Source organism: Piliocolobus tephrosceles, chromosome 4, assembly GCF_002776525.5.
Source record: "Piliocolobus tephrosceles isolate RC106 chromosome 4, ASM277652v3, whole genome shotgun sequence".
NCBI classification, from domain to species: Eukaryota; Metazoa; Chordata; class Mammalia; order Primates; family Cercopithecidae; genus Piliocolobus; species Piliocolobus tephrosceles.
This window is the reverse complement of record NC_045437.1, coordinates 108729878-108752119: the sequence shown is the minus strand read 5'-3', so window position 1 is coordinate 108752119 and position 22242 is coordinate 108729878. Positions and strand designations below refer to the sequence as shown.

At 36.3% G+C, this 22242-nt stretch overlaps 1 long non-coding RNA gene across 1 annotated transcript in view; it reads right to left on the bottom strand.

The window, feature by feature from the left end:
- Positions 1-22051: 22051 nt before the first annotated feature.
- The window catches only part of LOC111542689, a 105928-nt gene continuing 105737 nt past the window's right edge, over positions 22052-22242 (bottom strand). The window contains exon 4 of the long non-coding RNA XR_002731631.1: positions 22052-22218. This is a non-coding gene — a long non-coding RNA (uncharacterized LOC111542689). The remainder of the gene's footprint in view (positions 22219-22242) is intronic.

Here is a 22242-nt window from a genome sequence, read left to right as displayed (position 1 = left end):
AGACAAGGGTGAATTTACATTTTTATTCCTATCCTCTATTTTTAAAAAATATCTCTAATTTTTAAAAATATTACTCATTAAAGTATATAGAACCAAAAAGTAAACAAAACATCCCTAATTATTAGTCTAGGTAAATAATCTATAACATTTCTTTTATCTACCTGTATATTTTATATATATATGAATATTATATATAATGAACAATACATATTAAGGTATATGAACTATTCTAGATTTGAACTGATAATAGTAAGTTCCCCGCTTAACTTTGCTGGTCATAATGATGACATCAAAAAGATCTTTCCTCCACTGTTATGGTAATTGAGTAAGCATTTGTATCAATCAAGACAGGTTGGGTTATAGAGTTGTAACAAATAATCCTCAGATTGCAGTGGCTTGAAACAAGAATACACCCAAGGATGGCCAGCAGCAAGTCTCTGCTCTTCACAGTCACTCAGAGACCTAGAACGAAGGGGCACCCCATCTTGTGACACTGCCAACTCATATGATCATATTTATGTGATCAACATGGCAGAGTGGAGCTCTAGGAGGCCTCACAGCAGCAATTAAATGTTTCTGCCTGGAAGAGGCACCCAGCAGTTCCACTACTAGCATTGATCAGAATTAAAAATTTGCTAGGAAGTAGAGTTTTTTTGTGTCCAGGAGGAAGATCTGAACATTGGTGAACACTGATAATGTCTACCACAGCATGAGGTTCATTTCTGTCTAGTTGAATGAGATGAAGACACCTAATAAATTAATATTCTTTCTCTTTCATATATTCTTTCTTGATACTCAGCCACAATCTGCCTCTAATTTTAATCTTTGTATATTTATTTTATTTTATCATTATCTTCTCCATTTCTTCTCTCTCTTTTTTGAAATTATACTTTAAGTTCTGGGATACACATGCAGAATGTGCAGGTTTGTTACATAGGTATACATGTGCCATGGTGGTTTGCTGTACCCATCAACCCATCACCCCATCACCTACACTAGGTATGTCTCTTTTTTTTTTTTGAGATGGAGTCTCACTCTGCCACCCAGGCTATACCCCTCCTAGTCTTCCACCCTGTGACAGACGCCGGTGTGTGATGTTTGCCTGTGTCCATGTATGCTCACTGTTCAGCTCCCACTTATGAGTGAGAACATGTGGTGTTTGGTTTTCTGTTCCTGCGTTAGTTTGCTGAGAATGATGGTTTTCACCTTCATCCATGTCCCTGCAAAGGACATGAACTCATCCTGTTTTATGGCTGCATAGTATTTCATGGTGTACATGTACCACATTTTCTTTATCCAGTCTATCATTGATGGGCATTTGGGGTGGTTCGAAGTCTTTGCTATGGTGAACAGTGCTGCAGTAAACATACGTGTGCATATGTCTTTATAGTAGAATGATTTATAATCCTTTGGGTATATACCCAGTAATGGGATTGCTGGGTCAAATGGTATTTCTGGTTTTAGATCCTTGATTCTGGTTTTAGATCCCTGAGGAATCACCACACTGCCTTCCACAATGGTTGAACTAATTTACGCTCCCACCAATAGTGTAAAAGTTTTCCTATTTCTCCACATCCTCTTTAGCACTTGTTGTTTCCTGACTTTCTAATGATCGTCATTCTAACTGGCGTGAGATGGTATCTCATTGTGGTTTTGATTTGCATTTCTTTAACGACGAGTGATGAACTTTTTATCATATGTTTGTTGGCTGCATAAATGTCTTCTTTGAGAAGTGTCTGTTCATATCCTTCACCCACTTTTTGATAGGGTTGCTTGTTTTTTTCCTGAAAATTTGTTTAAGTTCTTTGTAGCTTCTTGATATTAGCCCTTTGTCAGATAGATTGCAAAAGTTTACTCTCATTCTGCAGGTTGTCTGTTCACTCTGATGATAGTTTCTTTTGCCGTAGAGAAGCTCTTTAGTTTAATTAGATTCCATTTTTCAATTTCGGCTTTTGTTGTCATTGCTTTTTGTGTTTTAGTCATGAAGTTTTTGGCCATGTCTGTGTCCTGAATGGTGTTGCCTAGAGTTTTCTTCTAGGGTTTTTATGGTTTGAGGTCTTACATTTAGTTCTTTAATCCATCTTGAGTTGATTTGTGTATAAGGTGTAAGGAAGGGGTCCAGTTTCAGTTTTCTGCAAATGGCTAGCCAGTTTTCCCAAAACTATTTATTAAATAGGGAATCCTTTCCCCATTTCTTGTTTTTGTCAGGTTTGTCAAAGATCAGATGATTGTAGATGTGTGGCTTTGTTTCTGAGGCCTCTGTTCTTTTCCATTGGTCTATATATATCTGTTTTGGTACCAGTACCATGCTGTTTTTGTTACTGTAGCCTTGTAGTATAGCCTCTAGCTTTGTTCTTTTTGCTTAGGATTGTCTTGGCTATATGGGCTCTTTTTTGGTTCCATATGAAACTTAAAGTATTTTTTTCTGATTCTGAAAAGAAAGTCAGTGGTAGCTTGATGGGGATAGCATTGAATCTATAAATTACTTTGGGCAGTATGGCCATTTTTACAATATTGATTCTTCCTATCCATGAGCATGGAATGTTTTTCCATTTGTTTGTGTCTTCTCTTATTTCCTTGACTTTGTATTTCTCCTTGAAGAGGTCCTTCACATCCCTTATAAGTTGGATTCCTAGGTATTTTATTCTCTTTGTAGTGATTGTGAATGGGAGTTCACTCATGATTTGGCTCTCTGTTTGTCTATTATTGGTGTATAGGAATGCTTGTAATTTTTGCACATTCATTTTCTATCCTGAGACTGCTGAAGTTGGTTTTTAGCTTAAGGAGATTTTGAGCTGAGATGATGGGGTTTTCTAAATATACAGTCATGCCATCTGCAAACAGAGACAATTTGACTTCTCTCCCTATCTGAATATGCTTTCTTTCTTTTGCCTGATTGCCCTTGCCAGAACTTCCAATACTATGTTGCATAGGAGTGGTGAGAGAGGGCATCCTTGTCTTGGTTTTCAAAGGGAATGCTTCCAACTTTTGCCCCTTCAGTATGATATTGACTGTGGATTTGTCATAAACAGCTCTTATTATTTTGAGATACATTCCATCAATACCTAGTTTATTGAGAGTTTTTAGCATGATGAGGTGTTTTATTTTATTGAAGGCCTTTTCACCATCTACTGAGATAATCATATGGTTTTTGTCATTGGTTCTGTTTATGTTTATTGATTAACCCTTGTATTTAAGTTTGTTTTTGTGGTAGCAGATAACAGTCTTTTTTTTCATGTTCAGCGCTCCCTTAAAGACCTCTTTTAAGACAGGTCTGGTGTTAATGGATTCCCTTAGGATTTGCTTACCTGTGAAGGATTTTATTTCTCCTTTGATTATTAAGCTTAGTATGCTGTCTTAAGGAGAAAGACAGGACTCCCAATTCAATAAATGATGCTGGGATAATTAGCTATGCACATGCAGAAGATTGAAACTGAACCCTTTCCTTACACCACATAAAAAAACCAACTTAAGATGGATTAAACACTTAAACATAAACCTAAAACTATGAAAAGCCTGGAAGAAAATCTCAGAAATACCATTCTGGACATAGGCCTTCACAAAGACTTCTTTATGAAGACTCCAAAAGCAATTTCAACAAAAACAAAAATTGGCAGGTGGGACCTAATTAAACTAAAGAGCTTCTGCACAGCAAAAGAAACTATCAACAGAGTAAACAGACAACCTACAGAATGGGAGACAATATTTGCAAACTATGCATCTGACAGTTGTCTAATATCCAGCATCCACAAGGAACGTAAGCAAATTTACAAGAAAAAAAACCCCATTGAAAAATAGGCAAAGAACACATATGTAACAAACCTGCATGTTCTGCACATGTATCTCAGAACTTAAAAATTAAAAAAGCAAAGAACATGAACAGACACTTCTTAAAAGAAGACATAGAAGTGGCCAACATGCTTCTGAAAAAATCTTCACCATCACTCATCATCAGATAAATGCAAATCAAACCACAGTGAGATACCATCTCATAGTAGTCAGAATGGCTATTAAAAAGTAATAAATAACAGATGCTGGCGAAATTGCAGAGAAAAGGAAATGCTTATAAACTGCTGATGGGAATGTCAATTAGTTCAGCCACTGCAAAAAGCAGTTTGGAGACTTCTCAAAGAACTACAAACAGAACTACTATTTGAACAGCACTACCCAGCAATCCCATAACTTGATATATACTCAAAGGACTATAAATTATTCTAACATAAAGACACATGTGTGTGTATGTTCATCACAGCACTTTTCACAACAGCAAAGACATAGAATCAACCTAGGTGCCCATCAACAGTGGACTGGATAAAGCAAATGTAGTACATATACACCATGGAATGCTACACAGCCATAAAAAAGAATGAAATCGTGTCACTGACAGCAACATGGATACAGAAGCAGAAAACCAAATACTGTATGCTCTCGCTTATAAGTGGGAACTAAACATTGAGTACACATGGACACAAAGAGGGGAATGATAGGCACCAAGACTTACTTGGTGGTGGAGGGTGGGAGCAGGGTAAAAGATTAAAAAAACTACTTGCCAGGTACTATGCTAACTACCTGGGTGGCTAAGTCATTTGTACACCAAACCCCAGCAACATGCAGTGTACTCACATAAGAAACCTGCACATATACCCCTGAACTTAAAATAAAAGTTACAAGAAGATTAAATAAATAAATAATCCTTGGAGGTCTGTTACCAGGATTTCTTTCTTCCGGAGGTCAGCTGCAGTGGAGTTTTGCTCATGAAAGAGTCATCATTTTGAATTTTGGATCTGTCTTGAGATGACCACACACTTCACTTGAAGAAGAATCTAGAAGTAGACTATAGGAGGAAAAGACTATCTTGCTCTAAATCCATATATAAGATTTGAATTAAAGTGACTGTCAGGTACAATTATCTAGCAGTGATGAGGGCTGTCATTCAGAATATAAAAAGGGTATAAAGAAGCAAGCTGTTTTTTTTTTAAATGAAGGATGCCCAGAGACACGTAAGGTGTGCACGTGTCCATCACATATGCACCTCTAAACGATTACCAAGTTACAGAAGATGGGTTGGTGCTGACTGCCATTTCTGTAACTCATCCCTATGATTAGCAGTGTAATGAAAAATAAATTCCTCAGGGAACTTTGGCTCTCTGTCTTCGAAATAATTTGTGTTGATTGGGAGAGTTGGTTATTAACTATATTTTTCTTAGCTCCCTTCATCATTTTTATTATTGCCTATACTGTGGAAATATATATATGTAGAAAAATACAAAAGAATATATATAAAACAATTTAATATATTGTTTATTATGTAGTAGTCAATACTGCACAAAACTGAATTTTTATGGTACTGATCCAATGCAAGGAAGGATTCAAAAATTTAGTTCAAAAGGTAAAAACTCTCATCTTTACTCTGCTGAGTAAGGATAAAAATTCCTAGGAGGCCTTCTGCTGATAAGACATTTCCAAAGTATTAATAAGGAGTAGATCTGTCCAAGTAAGTTCTTTGATTTTTAGTTTTATTGGAAACATCACAAACTGTCTTGATATAAACAAGTTTCTGTTGCTTCCCCAACAGAGTTCTTAGATTGCTGATTTGGCAAAGTACAATCATTTCCATTTCTTTTAGATCATTATTTATATAACTCAGTACTAGCTTTCAAACTTTTCTTGCCTAATAGCTCTTAAAATCAACAATCTGAGCACTTTAGAGAGAGAGATTGTGTCAGTGTTGGGTGTTAAAGGTAAAGCTTTGATGGAAACCATTCCATTCTCTTCTGTCTTTTCAGTCATTGAGCAAAGAGGGAGAGAGGCCACAGCTGGGATGGAAGTAATACACTGTTTCTATGGGGGGCTTAAGATAAAGACTCGCTAAGAAAAAAGTAAGTGAAACCAATGTGGAAGAAATGCTGTCTTTCTAAGCTTGCTTGCATTTTCATTTTACTCTGACATATTTGATCATTTCAAAAATCATATATACTTGTTATAAAAAGATAAATTCTGTGCAAACATTTAACAATAAGATGAAATTCTCTAAAATCTTATTCTCCAGAAGCAACTGTGACCACCAGTTTGTAGACATTCTTCCAGAACTTATTTTTCATATTTTTATGTAGCAATTCTTTCTCTTTCCACTATTCTTTTTCCTCCTCTTTGGTTTCCTCTCTTCCTTTCTCTTCTTCCCTTTCTCCTTTCTACTTATCTCCTATACTTTTTATTCTCCTCTTCTTATTTCTCTTTCCCAGAACCCTTTTCTTCATTTGCTCATATCCCTATTTCTCATTTCCCCCTGTTCTTCTTTCTGTTTCTGTACTCTTAAATTAGTACATACAGTATTGCTGGATCAAAGATTCTTAACTTTTAAGATTTTAATGGATTCCTACTATTTTGCTGGTCAATGTATTAGTAATTGTTCTACCAAGTAAAGTTGTGTTAAGCCTCTCCAGACACCCGTCAGTACTGGCTAGTATCAATATAAAGATCTAAATCAATATTTGCCAATCTTGTTTTAATTTGAATTTATTTCTTCTTTTCATAAGTTTATTAGCCCATGATATTTCTTCTATGAAATGTATTTCTTCATGTACATTTTTTCCCGATTGGGCTGTTTGCCTATAATAACCCAGTAACTCAAAACAAGGTTTGCTTTGTGAATTGTTTTATTGTTTGCCTTTAAACAATACTTATTTATGCATATATGCTAATATAGTATATATTACCATCTCAGATATATTAATATATAGTAATAAAGTGTAGGCCTTAGTAAGTTATTTGATTCTTAGTTTTATTGAAAATATCATAAATTATCTTGATATAAACAACTTTCTGTTATCTAGAGGAAAAGAATAAGGGAAAGAGAAAAAAGAAATTGCTCCATGAAAATCTAAAAAATAAATTTTGGAAGAGTGTTGCTGTTTCTGTGCATTGTCTATACTTTCTCCTTATTATCTCTATTTATTTTGTTTATGCTATATTTCGCCTTGGAGAACTTTCAAATTATCTGAATGTATGTTTTCATAATTTCTTCTGGATCTTATGTCATGCTTATAAATATATTCTCCCTTCTAAGTTTATAATAAATATCTACCTTAGTTTCATTTAGTTTTTTGTGAATTTACTCTTTAGCAATTTTGTGTACATTTTTCATCTTTCTGGAATATATTTTGTAACAAAATATAAGGTAATGGATTCAGCATAATTATTTTCCAAATTGCTGTCCTTTTCCAAGTGGCTGGTTTATTGTACAACCTGCTTCTTTGAATAGTTACTTTTCCCCTCTGCTGATTTGAAATACTGTCCTTATCAAAGACGGTATTTCCATTTACTTGGGTCTATTTTATTTTGCTAGTTCTGGCTATTTCTGTGCTAATACTGTGATGTTTTTATTTACTGTAGCTTTAATATGTTTGAATATCTAAGAGGCTTTTCACTTTCCTTTTTGCTAAAATACAGAGTCATTTAAAAAAAGTAGAGTGGGGATATTATTGACCTTTATAACATTGAATTTGTAGATTAATTTGAGGAAAAATAACACTTTTAAACTATTGAGTCTTTCTATACAAAATTAAGCTAGTTTTTCAAGTCTTATGTTCTGCAGTAGAGTTTTATACTCTTTTTCTTTTAGAAACTATGCATGTCTTGTTAAACTCTCCTGGAATGCTTTGTAGTTTTTGTTTCAATTATTGATATATTTTCCTACTATGTTCTGTAAGAAAATATAAAGCTATTTTTCTATATTAAATTTGGGTCCAGGTAAATGCTAAATATCTTGTTTTCTTCTAGTACTTTCTTACTGGCTTACCTTTGATTTCCAGATAGACAATCATATAGTCTATAAATTATTAAATTGACTTTTTAAAAATGTTTATAGATCTTACTCCAGCAATCTGTTTTCAGAGTTCTTCCAGAGCAAAGCAAATCTCTAACTGTGATATTGGGCATCCACTCATCTTGTTCCTTATTTTTAACCATTATGCTTCTAGTGTTTTAACATTAAGCATGATGCTGGCTTTTGGTTATATATGCTATTATCTTAATTTAGTAACTAGACATTTTTACTATATTGACTTAAAAAAATCAGAAATCAATAACTTTTTAAACCAACTTTTATAAAGTAAGCTTTTATAAATGAATTTTGCCATTTATTTAGAGGACTATAAAATTCATTTTATAAAATGATTTTTAGCCATTTATTTGGATGACTATATGATGAACATTATTTACAGAATTCTTAATTTTGAACCATCCTTGCCTTCCTGAAAATATGAACTTTGTTTTTTATGGTGGCAATGATATGCTAACTTTACAAATAATTTGGGAAACACTTCTTTTTTTTTCTTTTTTTTTTTTTTTTTTTAATGTGTTCTGGTGTAGTTTAAATAGCATGGAAATTTTATCCCTTGGAGATCTGAAATAATTTATTTGTGAAACTGCGAGACTTGGTGAAGTTTGAGGAAATAGCTCTATAAAAATTAAAATAACCTACAATCATCGATTATTTAATGAATATAGTCCAATTATTTAATATAGTCCTATTATTGTTATTTATTGTTAATATTGTCCAGATTGTTATTTAAATTTTTATAGAGCAACTTCCTCAAACTTCCTTGACCCCAGGAGTTGAAGGCCAGTCCAGGCAACATGGAGAAACCCTATCTCTATCAAAAATACAAAAAATTAGCCAGGTGTGGTGTCATGCACCTCCCTCCAGCTACTCGGGAGGCTGAGGTGGGAGGATCCCTTGAGCCTGGGAGGCGGAGGTTGCAATGAGCTGAGTGAGATTGCTCCACTTCACTCCAGCTTGGGCAACAGAATGAGGCTCTATCTTAAAAAAGGGGGAGGGGAGAGCATTAGGACAGATACCTAATGCATGTGGGGCTTAAAACCTAGATAATGGGTTGATGGGTGCAGCAAACCACTATGGCGCATGTATACCTACGTAACAAACCCACACATTCTGTGCATTTATCCCAGAACTTAAAGTATAATTAAAAAAAAAAAAACAAATTTTTAATTTGAATTGTTCACTTTATTTTGGTTTAAGTATTTATTAGCTCAAAATTAGGCAAATCTTTCCATACATAGGCATACCTTGGAGATAGTGTAGGTTCAGTTCCAGACTACAGTAATAAAGCAAATATCACAATAAAGTGAGTAAAAACTCACATTTTTTTGTTTCCCAGTGCATATAAAAGTTATACTATACATTAGCCTCTGAAGTGTGCAATAGCAATAGCATTATATCTAAAAAAAAGTAAATAACTTAAAAATACTTTGTTGTTTAAAAAAGCTAATGATAATTTGAGCCTTCACAAATCAATGTTTTTGCTGGTAGAAAGGCTTGCCTCGATTTTTTTTTTTTTTTTTTTTTTTTTTTTAGATGGAGTTTTGCTCTTGTTGCCAGGCTGGAGTGCAGTGGTATGATCCTGGCTCACTGCAACCTCCACCTCCCAGATTCAAGCAATTCTCCTGCCTCAGCCTCCCAAGTAGCTGGGATTATGGGTGCATGCCACCATGCCCAGCTAATTTTTGTATTTTTAGTAGAGACGGGATTTTGTCATGTTGGCCAGGCTGATCTCGAACTCTAGGCCTCAGGTGGTCCTCCCACCTCAACCTCTCAAAGTGCTGGTATTACAGGTATAAGCCATTGTGCTCGGCCTGCCTTGATTTTGATGGCTAGTGACTGATCACAGTGGTGGTTGCTGAAAGTTGGGGTGGCTGTAGCAATTTCTTCCAATAATACAACAAGGAAGTGTGTCACATTGATGGACTCTTCTTTCATGAAAAATTTCTCTGTAGCCTGCAGTGCTCTTTGATAGCATTTTACCCATAGTAGAACTTTCAAACTTGGAGTCAATTGTCTCAAACTCTGCTGCTACTTTATCAACTAAGTTTATGTACTCTTGGGAAAACTTTTTGTCATTTCAACAACAGCATCTTCACCAGGAGTGAATTCCGTCTCTAGAAACCTCTTTCTTTGCTCATGCATAAGAAGCAACTCCTTATTCATTCAAGTTTTATTGTGAAATTGCAGCAATTTAGTCACATCTTCCAGCTCCCTTTTTAATTGTAGTTATCTTGCTATTTCTAACACATCTGCAGTTCCTTCTTCCACTGAAGTCTTGAATCCCTTAAAGTATTCCAAGAGGGTTGAAATGAACTTCTTCAAAATTCCTGTTAATATTGATATTTATGTCCACATATAACTTGTGGCAGCTTCTACATCAATGCTTGCTGCTTCACCTTACACTTTTAAGTTATGCAGTTGGCTTCTTTCATTACATTTTATGAACCATCCTCTGTTAGCTTCAAACTTTTTTTTCTGCAGTTTCCTCACCTCTCTCTGCCATGATAGAATTGAAGAGAGGTAGGGCCTTGCTCTGGATTAGGTTTTGGCTTAAGGGAATGTTGTGGCTGGTTAAATCGTCCATTCACATCACTAAAACTTTCTCCATATCAGTAATAAGTCTGTTTTGCTTCTTATCATTCATGTATTCACCAAAATAGTACTTTCCTACAAGGGATATGAAGCACCTCTTCAAGGAGAATTACAAACCACAGCTCCACGAAATAAGAGGACACAAACAAATGGAAGAACATTCCATGCTCATGGATAGAAGAATCAATATCATAAAAATGGCCATACTGCCCAAGGTAATTTATAGATTCAGTGCCATCCCCATCAAGCTACCAGTGACTTTCTTTGCAGAATTGGAAAAAACTTCTTTAAAGTTCATATGGAACCAGAAAAGACCCCACATTACTAAGACAATCCTAAGCCAAAAGAACAAAGCTGGAGGCATCGCACTACCTGACTTCAAACTATACTACAAGGCTACGGTAACCAAAACAGCATGGTACTGGTTCCAAAACAGAGATATAGACCAATAGAACGGAACAGATCCCTCAGATATAACACCACACATCTACAACCATCTAATCTTTGACAAACCTGACAAAAACAAGAAATGAGGAAAGGATTCTCTATTTAATAAATGGTGCTGGGAAAACTGGCTAGCCCGATGTAGAAAGCTGAAACTTGATCCCTTCCTTACACCTTATACAAAAATTAATTCAAGATGGATTAAAGACTTAAATGTCAGACTAAAACCATAAAAACCCTAGAAGAAAACCTAGGCAATACCATTCAGGACATAGGCATGGGCAAGGACTTCATGTCTAAAACACCAAAAGCAACAGCAACAAAAGCCAAAATTGACAAATGGGATCTAATTAAACTAAAGAGCTTCTGCACAGCAAAAGAAACTACCATCAGAGTGAACAGGGAACCTACAGAATGGGAGAAAATTTTTGTAATCTATTCATCTGACAAAGGGCTAATATCCAGAATCTACAAAGAACTTAAACAAATTTACAAGAAAAAAACAACCCCATCAAAAAGTGGGCAAATGATATGAACAGACACTTCTCAAAAGAAGACATTAATGCAGTCAATAGACATGTGAAAGAATGCTCGTCATCACTAGCCATCAGAGAAATGCAAATCAAAACCACAATGAGGGCCGGGCGCGGTGGCTCAAGCCTGTAATCCCAGCACTTTGGGAGGCCGAGACGGGCGGATCACAAGGTCAGGAGATCGAGACCATCCTGGCTAACACAGTGAAATCCCATCTCTACTAAAAATACAAAAAACTAGCCGGGCGAGGTGGCGGGCGCCTGTAGTCCCAGCTACTCCGGAGGCTGAGGCAGGAGAATGGCGTAAACCCGGGAGGCGGAGCTTGCAGTGAGCTGAGATCCGGCCACTGCACTCCAGCCTGGGCGACAGAGCAAGACTCTGTCTCAAAAAAAAAAAAAAAAAAAAACCACAATGAGATACCATCTCACACCAGTTAAAATGGTGATCATTATAAAGTCAGGAAACAACAGGTGCTGGAGAGGATGTGGAGAAATAGGAACACTTTTACGCTGTTGGTGTGACTGTAAACTAGTTCAACCATTGTGGAAGACAGTGTGGTGATTCCTTGAGGATCTAGAGCTAGAAATACCATTTGATCCAGCCATCCCATGACTGGATATATACCCAAAGGATTATAAATCATGCTGCTAGAAAGACACATGCACACGTATGTTTATTGCGGCACTATTCACAATAGCAAAGTCTTGGAGCCAACCCAAATGTCCATCAATGATAGACTGGATTAAGAAAATGTGGCATATATACACCATGGAATACTATGCAGCCCCAAAAAAGGATGAGTTCATGTCCTCTGTAGGGACATGGATGCAACTGGAAACCATCATTCTGAGCAAACTATCACAAGGACAGAAAACCAAACACTGCATGTTCTCACTCATAGGTGGGAATTGAACAATGAGAACACCTGGACACCGGGTGGGGAACATCACACACTGGGGCCTGTTGTGGGATGCGAGGAGGGGAGAGTGATAGCATTAGGAGATATACCTAATGTAAATGACAAGTTAACAAGTGCAGCACATCAACATGGCACATGTATATATATGTAACAAACCTGCATGTTGTACACATGTACGCTAGAACTTAAAGTATAATAATAATAATAAAAGGCTTTGTAAACCTAGAATTCTGATTCTATGGGCTGTAGTTTTGCTAAATGTCCTGGTCACCTCATCTCAACCAACGAATACTTAAGGAGTGCCAGCTATGTGTAGAACATTGTGCTTGGACCTGCAGAAGGCACAGTTCCTATGCTTTGGGGATTAGTTCTCTCTCTATCTAAACAAATTGATAGAAACAAACAGAAGTAAGATAAAGAAAATTCCCTTCAAGAACTTCCCCTTTGCATTCACAACTTGGCTAAGAGTGCAAGAGGCCTAGCTTTTAGTATACCTTGGCTTTCAAAATGCTTTTCTCACTAAGCTTAATCTTTTCTAGTTTTTGATTTAAAGTAAGAAACATGTGACTCTTACTTTCACTTGGGACACTTAGAGGCTATTGTAGAGTGATTAATTGGCCTAATTTCAGTACTGTTGTGTCTCAGGGAGTAGGAAGACCTGAGAAGAGAGAGAGAGATGGGGAAACAGGTGGTTGGTGGAGAAGTCAGAACACACACAACATTTATCCTTTCAGTTTACCATCTTATATGGGCATGGTTTGTGCTGCCCAAAACAATTACAAAAGAAACACCAAAGATCACTGATCACAGATCACCGTAACAGATATAATAATAATGAAAAAGTTAGCAATACTGTGAAAACTACCAGAATGAGACACAGAGACACCAAGTGAGCAAAGCATGTTTGGAAAATGATGCTGATAGATTTGTTTAATGCAGGGTTGCCACAAAGCTACAGTTTGTTAAAAAAAAAAAAAAAAAATATATATATATATATATATATATCTGTGAAGTACAATCAAGAGAAGAACAACAGAATGAGGTATGCCTATAATTTTCTTACTTTATGGAATATTTGTGTTTTCCCCTCATTCCTAATTTTCTGCATATTGATTGTGTTATATTTAACTGTTTAGGAATTAAGTTACTTAATTTTTCACTTTAGGAGTTGCCTCTAGGATTATTCATCTATTGTATGGCATTGCTATTTTCTAATTAATTAATCTTGCTTTTAAAAACTATCACTATTTCCTTCTACTTCCGTTAGGTTTATTTTGTGGTTAAATTTCATTTGATTAATGAGTATTTTTATTTTATATTTAGCAATATTGTGGTAGATTGTGAATCTTGTTCAATTTTTTCCTTTGTTTTTGTTAGGCCATTTTGAAAGTTTTACATTGATCACTTAGTGTATTATTATAACTAATAGTTACATAGCTTTTTTTTCAAGATTGGTAACATTACTGTCAAGGTCACTGTGAATATTTACATTATGAGTCAGTGTGTGCCATGAGTTCTTTCACAGTGGGTGTTCTTCACTTGTGATTTTTTTGTTTTGAATCATTTTCCAACTGGCTCTAATAAGACTTCACGCATGTTTCTTTTTCAGAAAGAGCTTTTAAGTGATGTTATTCTAGAAGTATTGCAAAATTGAACATTTCCTCCTGCTCTATAAATGTCAGCATGGCTCAATATATAGTTCTTGAGTTCCATTCCCTTTCTTTCAACTTTTTGGAGATGTAGTTCCTTTGTCTTTTTGACCTTGAGTGTTTCTGAAGTGAAGTCTGAAAGTCTGAATTTATCCGTTGTCTTTTTTTTTTTTTTTTTTAAACATTTGTAGGGGATCTGATTCTTCTCCTTCAGTGTTTATAAGAGCCTGTCTTTCTCTTTGGAATTCAATAATATCATTAGGAAATATCATGATTTTAAAATTATTTTTTCATGGAAGACAGCAAGCCCTTTCAATAGGAACATACAGGTTTTCTTTTAGAAAAGAAATGTTTACTGATAAATAATTTCATGTTTTATTCTCCTCTTTATATAATGACTGCCTTCCAAATCTACTCTCTTCATTTCTGTATTATTTTCTTGAGGTATCCTTCCATGTTACAGCCATGTTTCTACCAGGGTTGGCTTATTATATTGCTGATTCCAATTTGGATTTCATTTCTGTAATGGTGTTTTCCCTTAGCTATCCTGACTCACTTTTAAATCTTCCTCAGTCCAAATAGCATCTCACCTTTGTTCTCTTGCATCTTTCTCTTTGATATAACCATGCATTTGGGATATTTTGTCTAAAATTTTCTTCTGTTTCCTGTAGTATCTATTTCAAAATATTTTCTTCACCTGCCTTTTATTGGGTATGTTTCATTCTTTTTTATCCTTTATGCTATCAACCTTATTAGATTTTTTTCTGTATATCATTAATTTTTGACTGAGTTATCAGTCAGGGTTAAGGTGCAGATACAGGAAGCTACTTTAGCTCTTTTAAGTGCAAAGCATTTACAACTGGAAAGTTTGTGTTACAACATTACCAGAAGGACAGGAGGAACAAGTTCTAAGCTGGACTATGTGGAATGATTCCTAGAACGGTACTCCAAAACTGGTACACCATGGTAGCTACTTCCTCTGCAACAGTTAAGCTCCCTTGGTAACAGGTGGCAGGTACAGGCACTGGTGGTTGGGTAGATGTGGTAGTAGGAGTTTATAAAAGTTATCTTCTGATTACTTAAATTTTCATAGAGAAGTTGGAAGCAAGCTCATCATTTAAGAGTGAGGAAGCAGGAGGAGATGATGAAAATGTGAGGCAAAAGAGAAAAAGGAAAATAGTTTTCTAGGAGAGTAGCAAATGAACAGGCTAGGGAAATGTAGTATGAGAGTCAAGGAGTATTATAGGGTGGTTTGAGATTTGCAACTATGAATTCAAAGTGAGACTAGACAAGGTAATTGTGTGTTTTTCTTCAGCCACGTCCTGCTATAGGGGCACAAGTATGGGGTGGTTGAAAGGTTACATTTAACCAAGGTTAGACGTTTCCAGGTGTTTACAATGATGGGGAGAAAGGGGAAGTAAGTTAAGGGTGTATAGTAGGAAGGATTATAATGATTGACCATGGAAATAAAGCTTACCTAGAAAGAGAATATCAGGAAGATTGGGGACAGTAAAATGTTGGTAAGACGAATAAGCTGGAGTCTGACGGGGTCAAAGGGTTGTTGGAGTTGGGGTGCTAAGTGGAGTGAGAGGAATAAAATGAGGTAGTTATTCAGCAGTAGGGTATGAGAAATTATGATTATGCAGAGATAAAAGTTATAATATTAAAGTTTATGGTATGACAACTAAAATAATGTTGAAGACAAGATCATTGGAAGAGAAGAGTTCAAGCAACTGAGAAAGCAGAGAATTCGAAGGGTCATCTACATGTATATTAAAACTTCAAAAATTAAGGAAGGAATAGTCATGAGGATATAGACAATGAGCCAGAAGTGGAAGTATTTGAAAATCAAGAGGGAGTAATCTGGAGGAAGGTCTGGAGATGGGGCAACATTGAGGGATAGGAGGTGACGTACTATCATGTCAAGAAATGTCAAGCTGGAAGTTTTTAGGTGGATGAAAGTGAGAAAGTAGCAGTGAGCAACAGAGAAGATCTCCAACCACTCCCACGCTCAGTGATAAGAGGGCAGGGAGAAAATCAGCCTTTGCTTGAAAGGACTGTGTGGGGAAGCAGTGCCAAGTTTCCCTTGTGAAAAGGTGAGAGAAGAGGCTGGGGATGGGTACGATTGTGCTGATGATGGACAGATTATGAGAATCTGAAGGTCTAGTAGGAAGATTTCAAGAAGGATGAGAGAAGGTAATAGAAGAAGAGCTATCAGAGCCTTATGGAGATTATAGGGTAGGAGATGAGTGTTGAACTAGACATTTGGGACTGTTTAAGATAAAAAAGACTAAAGGTCACAATAAGATTCACCTTGGTTAATTCAAGGTGAGTGGTAGCAAGGCTGAGTGTTATGGGCAGGAACAGTTATGTGCTTGAAGCTCCCTCAAGAAATGGGGAAGTAAGTCTTTGACTCAGTAGATGAATCCCAACTGGACTTCATACTATAGGGTTAATAAGCCTGGGGGAGGCATTTTCCTGACTTTGACACAGTCCATGGGTTTACTGTGGACCCCAGGTCAGGGAGGGGCTCTTTTTTGAAACTTAGTGGAGTTGAAATTCTGGGGAAGCTTGATGCTACTTTATGTAGCATCTTCATCACTGGTAATCTAGGTAGAAGGCCTAGAGGATGACTGATGTCAGTCTCTGTGAACTGGCCTTATTGATTTCTGGTGATTGACAATAGGGTTATACATGGGACCACTGATGTGCTATTTGTCAGAGAGTAGGTGGGATCTAATCAGGTTTACACAGACATTGTTTGAACTGTCTTCTTAAAACTTAGGTGGCAGGCTAGAAGATTTTATGTATGTACACGTGTTGGGGCAGTGGTGGATGAGCTTGGACAGTAGGCAACTTGTAGCCTTGGTTTAGGTATGTTGTTTCTAACACTTTCTCTCGAGATCTGATTAATCATCTGCCTTGAGACATGTGTCACTGTGTGTGTGTGTGTGTATGTGTGTGTGTGTATGTGTGTATAGGGGTGAGTTTAGGATAGTATACAGGAAAAAAGGACCATCTTCTAATCTTGTTTTTTTGAAATATATTGATGAATTATCTCAGGTTCACACAAAATGAAGATATCACAGTACATGTATGTGGTACATGTATGTATGTACACATGTGGGGACAGTGGTACATGGTACCTTCTTCAACTTTGCCTCATGGTTTGTCCTTGGGTATGCAAATCTGACTCAAGTTGGGTGCTTCTTTTTTCTCTCCATGGTTCCACCTGGCCGTTGGTATTTTCCCTGTTTACTTAAAGGATATTGGCCTTTCTATTTATTTATCTATTTGTTAATGTTAAGATATTTAGGTGACAAATAAAGATTATATATTCAAAGTACACAACATGATGATTTGATGTATGTATATATTGTATAATAATTATAAAATCAGATGAACATATCCATCACCACACATGCTGTACCTTAGATCCCCAGAACTTGTTTATTTTATAACTGAAAGTTTGTACCCTCTGATGAACATCTGTCCATTTCTCCTATCTTCTAGTCCCTGGTAACCACTGTTTTAGTCTCTGTTTCCAGGAGTTTGACTTTTCAAAATTTTCACATGTATGTGAGATCTTACAGTATTTGTCTTTTTGTGTCGGGCTTATTTCACCAAGCATAATGTCCTCCAGGTTCATCTGTGTTGATATATACTTTCCACACTCATGGCAGCATTATTCACCAAGATATGGAATTAATCTTGGAATTTGATGGACAAATGGATAAAGAAAACAGGCCGGGCGCGGTGGCTCAAGCCTGTAATCCCAGCACTTTGGGAGGCCGAGACGGGCGGATCACGAGGTCAGGAGATCGAGACTATCCTGGCTAACACGGTGAAACCCCGTCTCTACTAAAAAATACAAAAAACTAGCTGGGTGAGGTGGCGGGCGCCTGTAGTCCCAGCTACTCGGGAGGCTGAGGCAGGAGAATGGCGTAAACCCGTGAGGCGGAGCTTGCAGTGAGCTGAGATCCGACCACTGTACTCCAGCCTGGGCGACAGAGCGAGACTCTGTCTCAAAAAAAAAAAAAAAAAAAAAGAAAATGTGGCATACACATACACACAAACACACATATACACATATACATACTATATATAATACATTAGAATATGATTCAGCCATTGGAAAAAAGGAGCTCTCTTTTTAAAAAATCTACCCTCTGATCAAGATTATGGGGATAGATTTTATCTCTCAGTATTCTCCTGTGGTTGGGTTTAAATTATATGTGGAAGAGTAGGTATTACTGGAAATCTTTATGTTGTGGTAGTTCCCTAGTATTATTAAAGATGACATTTTTGTCTTTAGATCAGGTTTACGTTATTTTGATAGACCTCAAGAATAGGTATGCAGGTATGTTCTCATGGTGCCATCTTCTTGTAAGTCCTTGCTTGTGTCTCTTGCTTTCTTACTAAGTAACCGAGTATTATCTTTTCAAAAGCTCTCATTTATATGTTGCTAGAGTATGTGTTGACTAAATTATTAATAATTTTGTTGATGTCAACAAAGAACATGAATCACTAGGTGATACTGATGTCTGCACATATCCATGCTACTTACAGTTTTTCATGACTTGAGGATAGAATTCAAAGCACACAGTACCATGAACACAGTCACAAATATTAAATATTGTAATAATGTTCAAAATATCTTGAAGTGAAAATATTTTGGATTGTATTAGTTTTCTATTGTTGAGTAACAAATGACCACACATTTAGTAGCTTAAAACAATATTCATGTTGTTTTGCTCACCCTTCCATAGGTTAGAAGTCTGGCATGGCAAGACAGAGTTCATTTAGATTATCACAAGGCTAAAATCAGGGTATTCATTTGGATGAATTCTCATCTGAAGACTCTGGAAAAATCTGCTTCTCAACTCATTTTTTTTTTTTTTTTGAGACAGGTTCTTGCTCTGTTGCCCAGGCTGGAGTGTAGTAGTGAGAATATCTGCTCATGGCAGCCTCAACCTCCTGGGCTCGAGCAATCCTCCTACTTCAGCTTCCCACATAGCTGAGACCATAGGTGAATGCCACCACTATACACAACTAATTTTTAAATGGTTTTGTAGAAATAGGGTCTCATTCTGTTGCCCAGGCTGTTCTCGAACTCCTGGGCTCAAGTGATCCTCCCTCCTTGGCTTCACAATGTACGAAGATAACAGATATGAGCCACTGCATCTGGCCTAAATTCATTTTTTTGTTGTTGTTGTTGGAAAAATTTAGTTTCTTGTAGTGTAGAACTGAGGTTTGTCTGCTTTGTGCTGGCTGTCAGCTGGATGCTGCTCTCAGCCCCTATAGGCCACCCACATTCTCTGCCACATGTGTTAGTCAGGGTTCTCCAGAGGAACAGAACCAATAAGATGTTTATATTTATATTACTTGAATATTTGTTAATGTTTATTTATTATAAGGAATTGGCTCACATGATTATAGAGGCTGAGAAATCCCATGACATGCCATGTGCAAGCTGGAGACTGAGTACCCACAAGAGCTGGTGTTACAAGTTCTAGTCTGAGTGCAGAAGACTGATGGTCCAGATTGAAAACAGGCAGCAAGAGTGAATTCTACCTTACTCCGCTTCTGCTCAATTCAGACCTCCAATGGATTGGAACAGGCCCACCCACATTGAGGACAGTAAGCTGCTTTACTCAGTCTATTGATTTAAAGGATTCACACTTTTAAAGTGTCTTTGGAGTCATCAAGAAACATCCTCACAGACACACCCAGGGTAATTTTTAACCAAATACCTAGACACCTGGTGGCCCAGTCAAGTTGACACATAAATTCACCATCATGCCATGTAACTTCTTTCATCTTCAAAGCCAGTGTGGTAGGCTGAATAATGCCTCACCCAAAAGATTTCCATGTCCTAATCCCTGCAACCTGTGAATATGATATCTTATATGGCAAAGAAGATTTTTGCAGGTGTGATAATTAAGATTTTTGACATGGGAGATTATCCTGGATTATCTGGATGAGCCTGATGTAATCACAGGCACCCTTTTATGGGAGACTGCAATATGACAACAAAAGCAGAGATTGCTGCGATGCAGCTAAGAGCCATGGAGTGCTGAAGCCTCTGGAGCTGGAAGAGCAAGGAACAGATTGTCTCCTGCAGCTTCCAGAAGGAATCAACCCTGCTGACACCTGCATTTTAGCCCCTTAGGACTCATTGTTCTAAGATTTCTGACCTCCAGATCTGTGACAGAATACATTTACATTGTTTTAAACCACCAAATTTGTCATAATTATTTACAGTTCAATAGGAAATGAACACAGTCTGCAAAGGGGAATTTTCCCTCATTAAATCTCACTTGCACCTTGAAACTCTGTTAACTTCCTTTCCTGAAACCATAGGGAGAAAATTCTCTGCTTTTAAAGGGCTTATGTTATTAAGCCTGGCTCACTCATAGTTGAGTGCTAACTTAACTGATTAACTGATTAGGGTCTCTAATTATGATACAACTACAAAATTCCTTTTGTAGGAATTTTGTAGAAGATGTATGTACACAAGATGCCAGAAATCTTGGGGGGCTGTCTTAGAATTTTGCCTACCACCAAAGATGGAAAACTTTGAAGGTGTCTTGGGAGTAATTAAACTTTAAAATAATTTAGAATTGGAATATACTTGGTCTTATGGTTATTAGAGGTTAATTAAAATTTTTCTAGTTTTTTGATTTAGGAGTTCCATTGCAATTCTGAATTAACATAGGAACATATTACATCTAGCAATTTTTATGACAGGAAAATGTATAGCCTTCCACAAATACTGTCTTTCTTTGCTTTCTCTAAGTTTTCTTCCTGATCACAAGATCTACTGCCTTACAATGCATGAACACACAAGAAATAATTTTCATGGTTCTATCTTAAGTTAGCTAAAAGACACATGCAGTGGCTTTACTTTGGAGACCTGCTTCTGGATTTTTTCTTGATTGCCACATCTCTTTTTGTTGTTGTTTAGGGATATGTTTTATTTTTTCCACTGTCATTTTTAACTCTCAGCCATCTCAAGAAAATCGAATACTGTGTTTATTTGGTCACCTGTATCATTTATCTATCCTCAAGCATTACTCCTAACTCTCATAAAGATTAAATTCCTTTTTTTGGAATGTATTTCTTAATGAACACTGTTTCATTTTTTTCTTTGTGTATTATTTTGAATTTTTTTTTTTTTACTAGTGGCAGAGAGCGTCCAATGTAAGTAAAATTTACTTCCATTAGATGTTCTGTTATAGTTTGTAAACACTGTTTATCTAATAAACTAGCATTTTATTAGGAAAAGATCCTGGAGCTCAGTAAAAAATTAAAACTGAATTATGTTTCTTTAAGAGGCTCTCTTAAAAAAAAATGCCTTCTTAATTTTCACTGTGAGAACCAAGTGTAGTGTGTTTAATTTTCCACCTAGAACAATTGAGGGACACAGGTTAAATGAATAACATCATAAGGTTTCTGAATATGCCAAATGCTTTCTCTACAAATGTCTTGGCTATTCTATAAAGAAAATCTCACAAGAAAGATGACACTGCTTTACAAGCCCTGCCTGAGATCTGAAAACAAGAAAATTAGGAATAGAAATGTCTGAAATGGAAGAATATTGGGAGGATATTTAATTGAATTATATTCTTTCAGTTATGTCCTTACACATTTTCATTTAATGTGAAACCTAAACTTGCTAATCTGCCAAAAGAAAATGTCAGATTAGTGATTAATTTGCTTTCATCAAGATGTTTATTAGAACCTGATTATATTAGCATATATTCAGCAAATAGAGTTTTTATATTTCTTAACATCCGAATAATACATCCTTGCAGATTTTACCAGTTATACTGCTGATAGATACAAGTTAGGCTGCTTAGTTTAAATTTTCATTTTATATAGTTAACAATTTTTAACACTAAATCTATAACTGAGTAGGGAAAAATTAGTTTATTATTGATGGTTAACTTTCTAAGTGTTTTTTAAAAATCATACATTGTCAAAGAATTCTGGGGTTTATTTCAGTGCATGGGCTGTATTAATAATAAGCTATTACCAAAATAATGCTCTATAACCTTCAAAACTTCATGATTCACAAAAATGTGAATTTATTCCCATGCTCAAGGGTGTACATTTGACTGCAGTTTGATCTAGGCTGGAGGAGTTGGGCAACTCTTCTTCAGCTGCCGATTGGGGTTACATCTGCTTTACATGTCTTCCAGTGTTCTTGGACCAGTGTGTCTACTCAGCAGTTCCTGCGTAAAGAGCGAGAACACAAG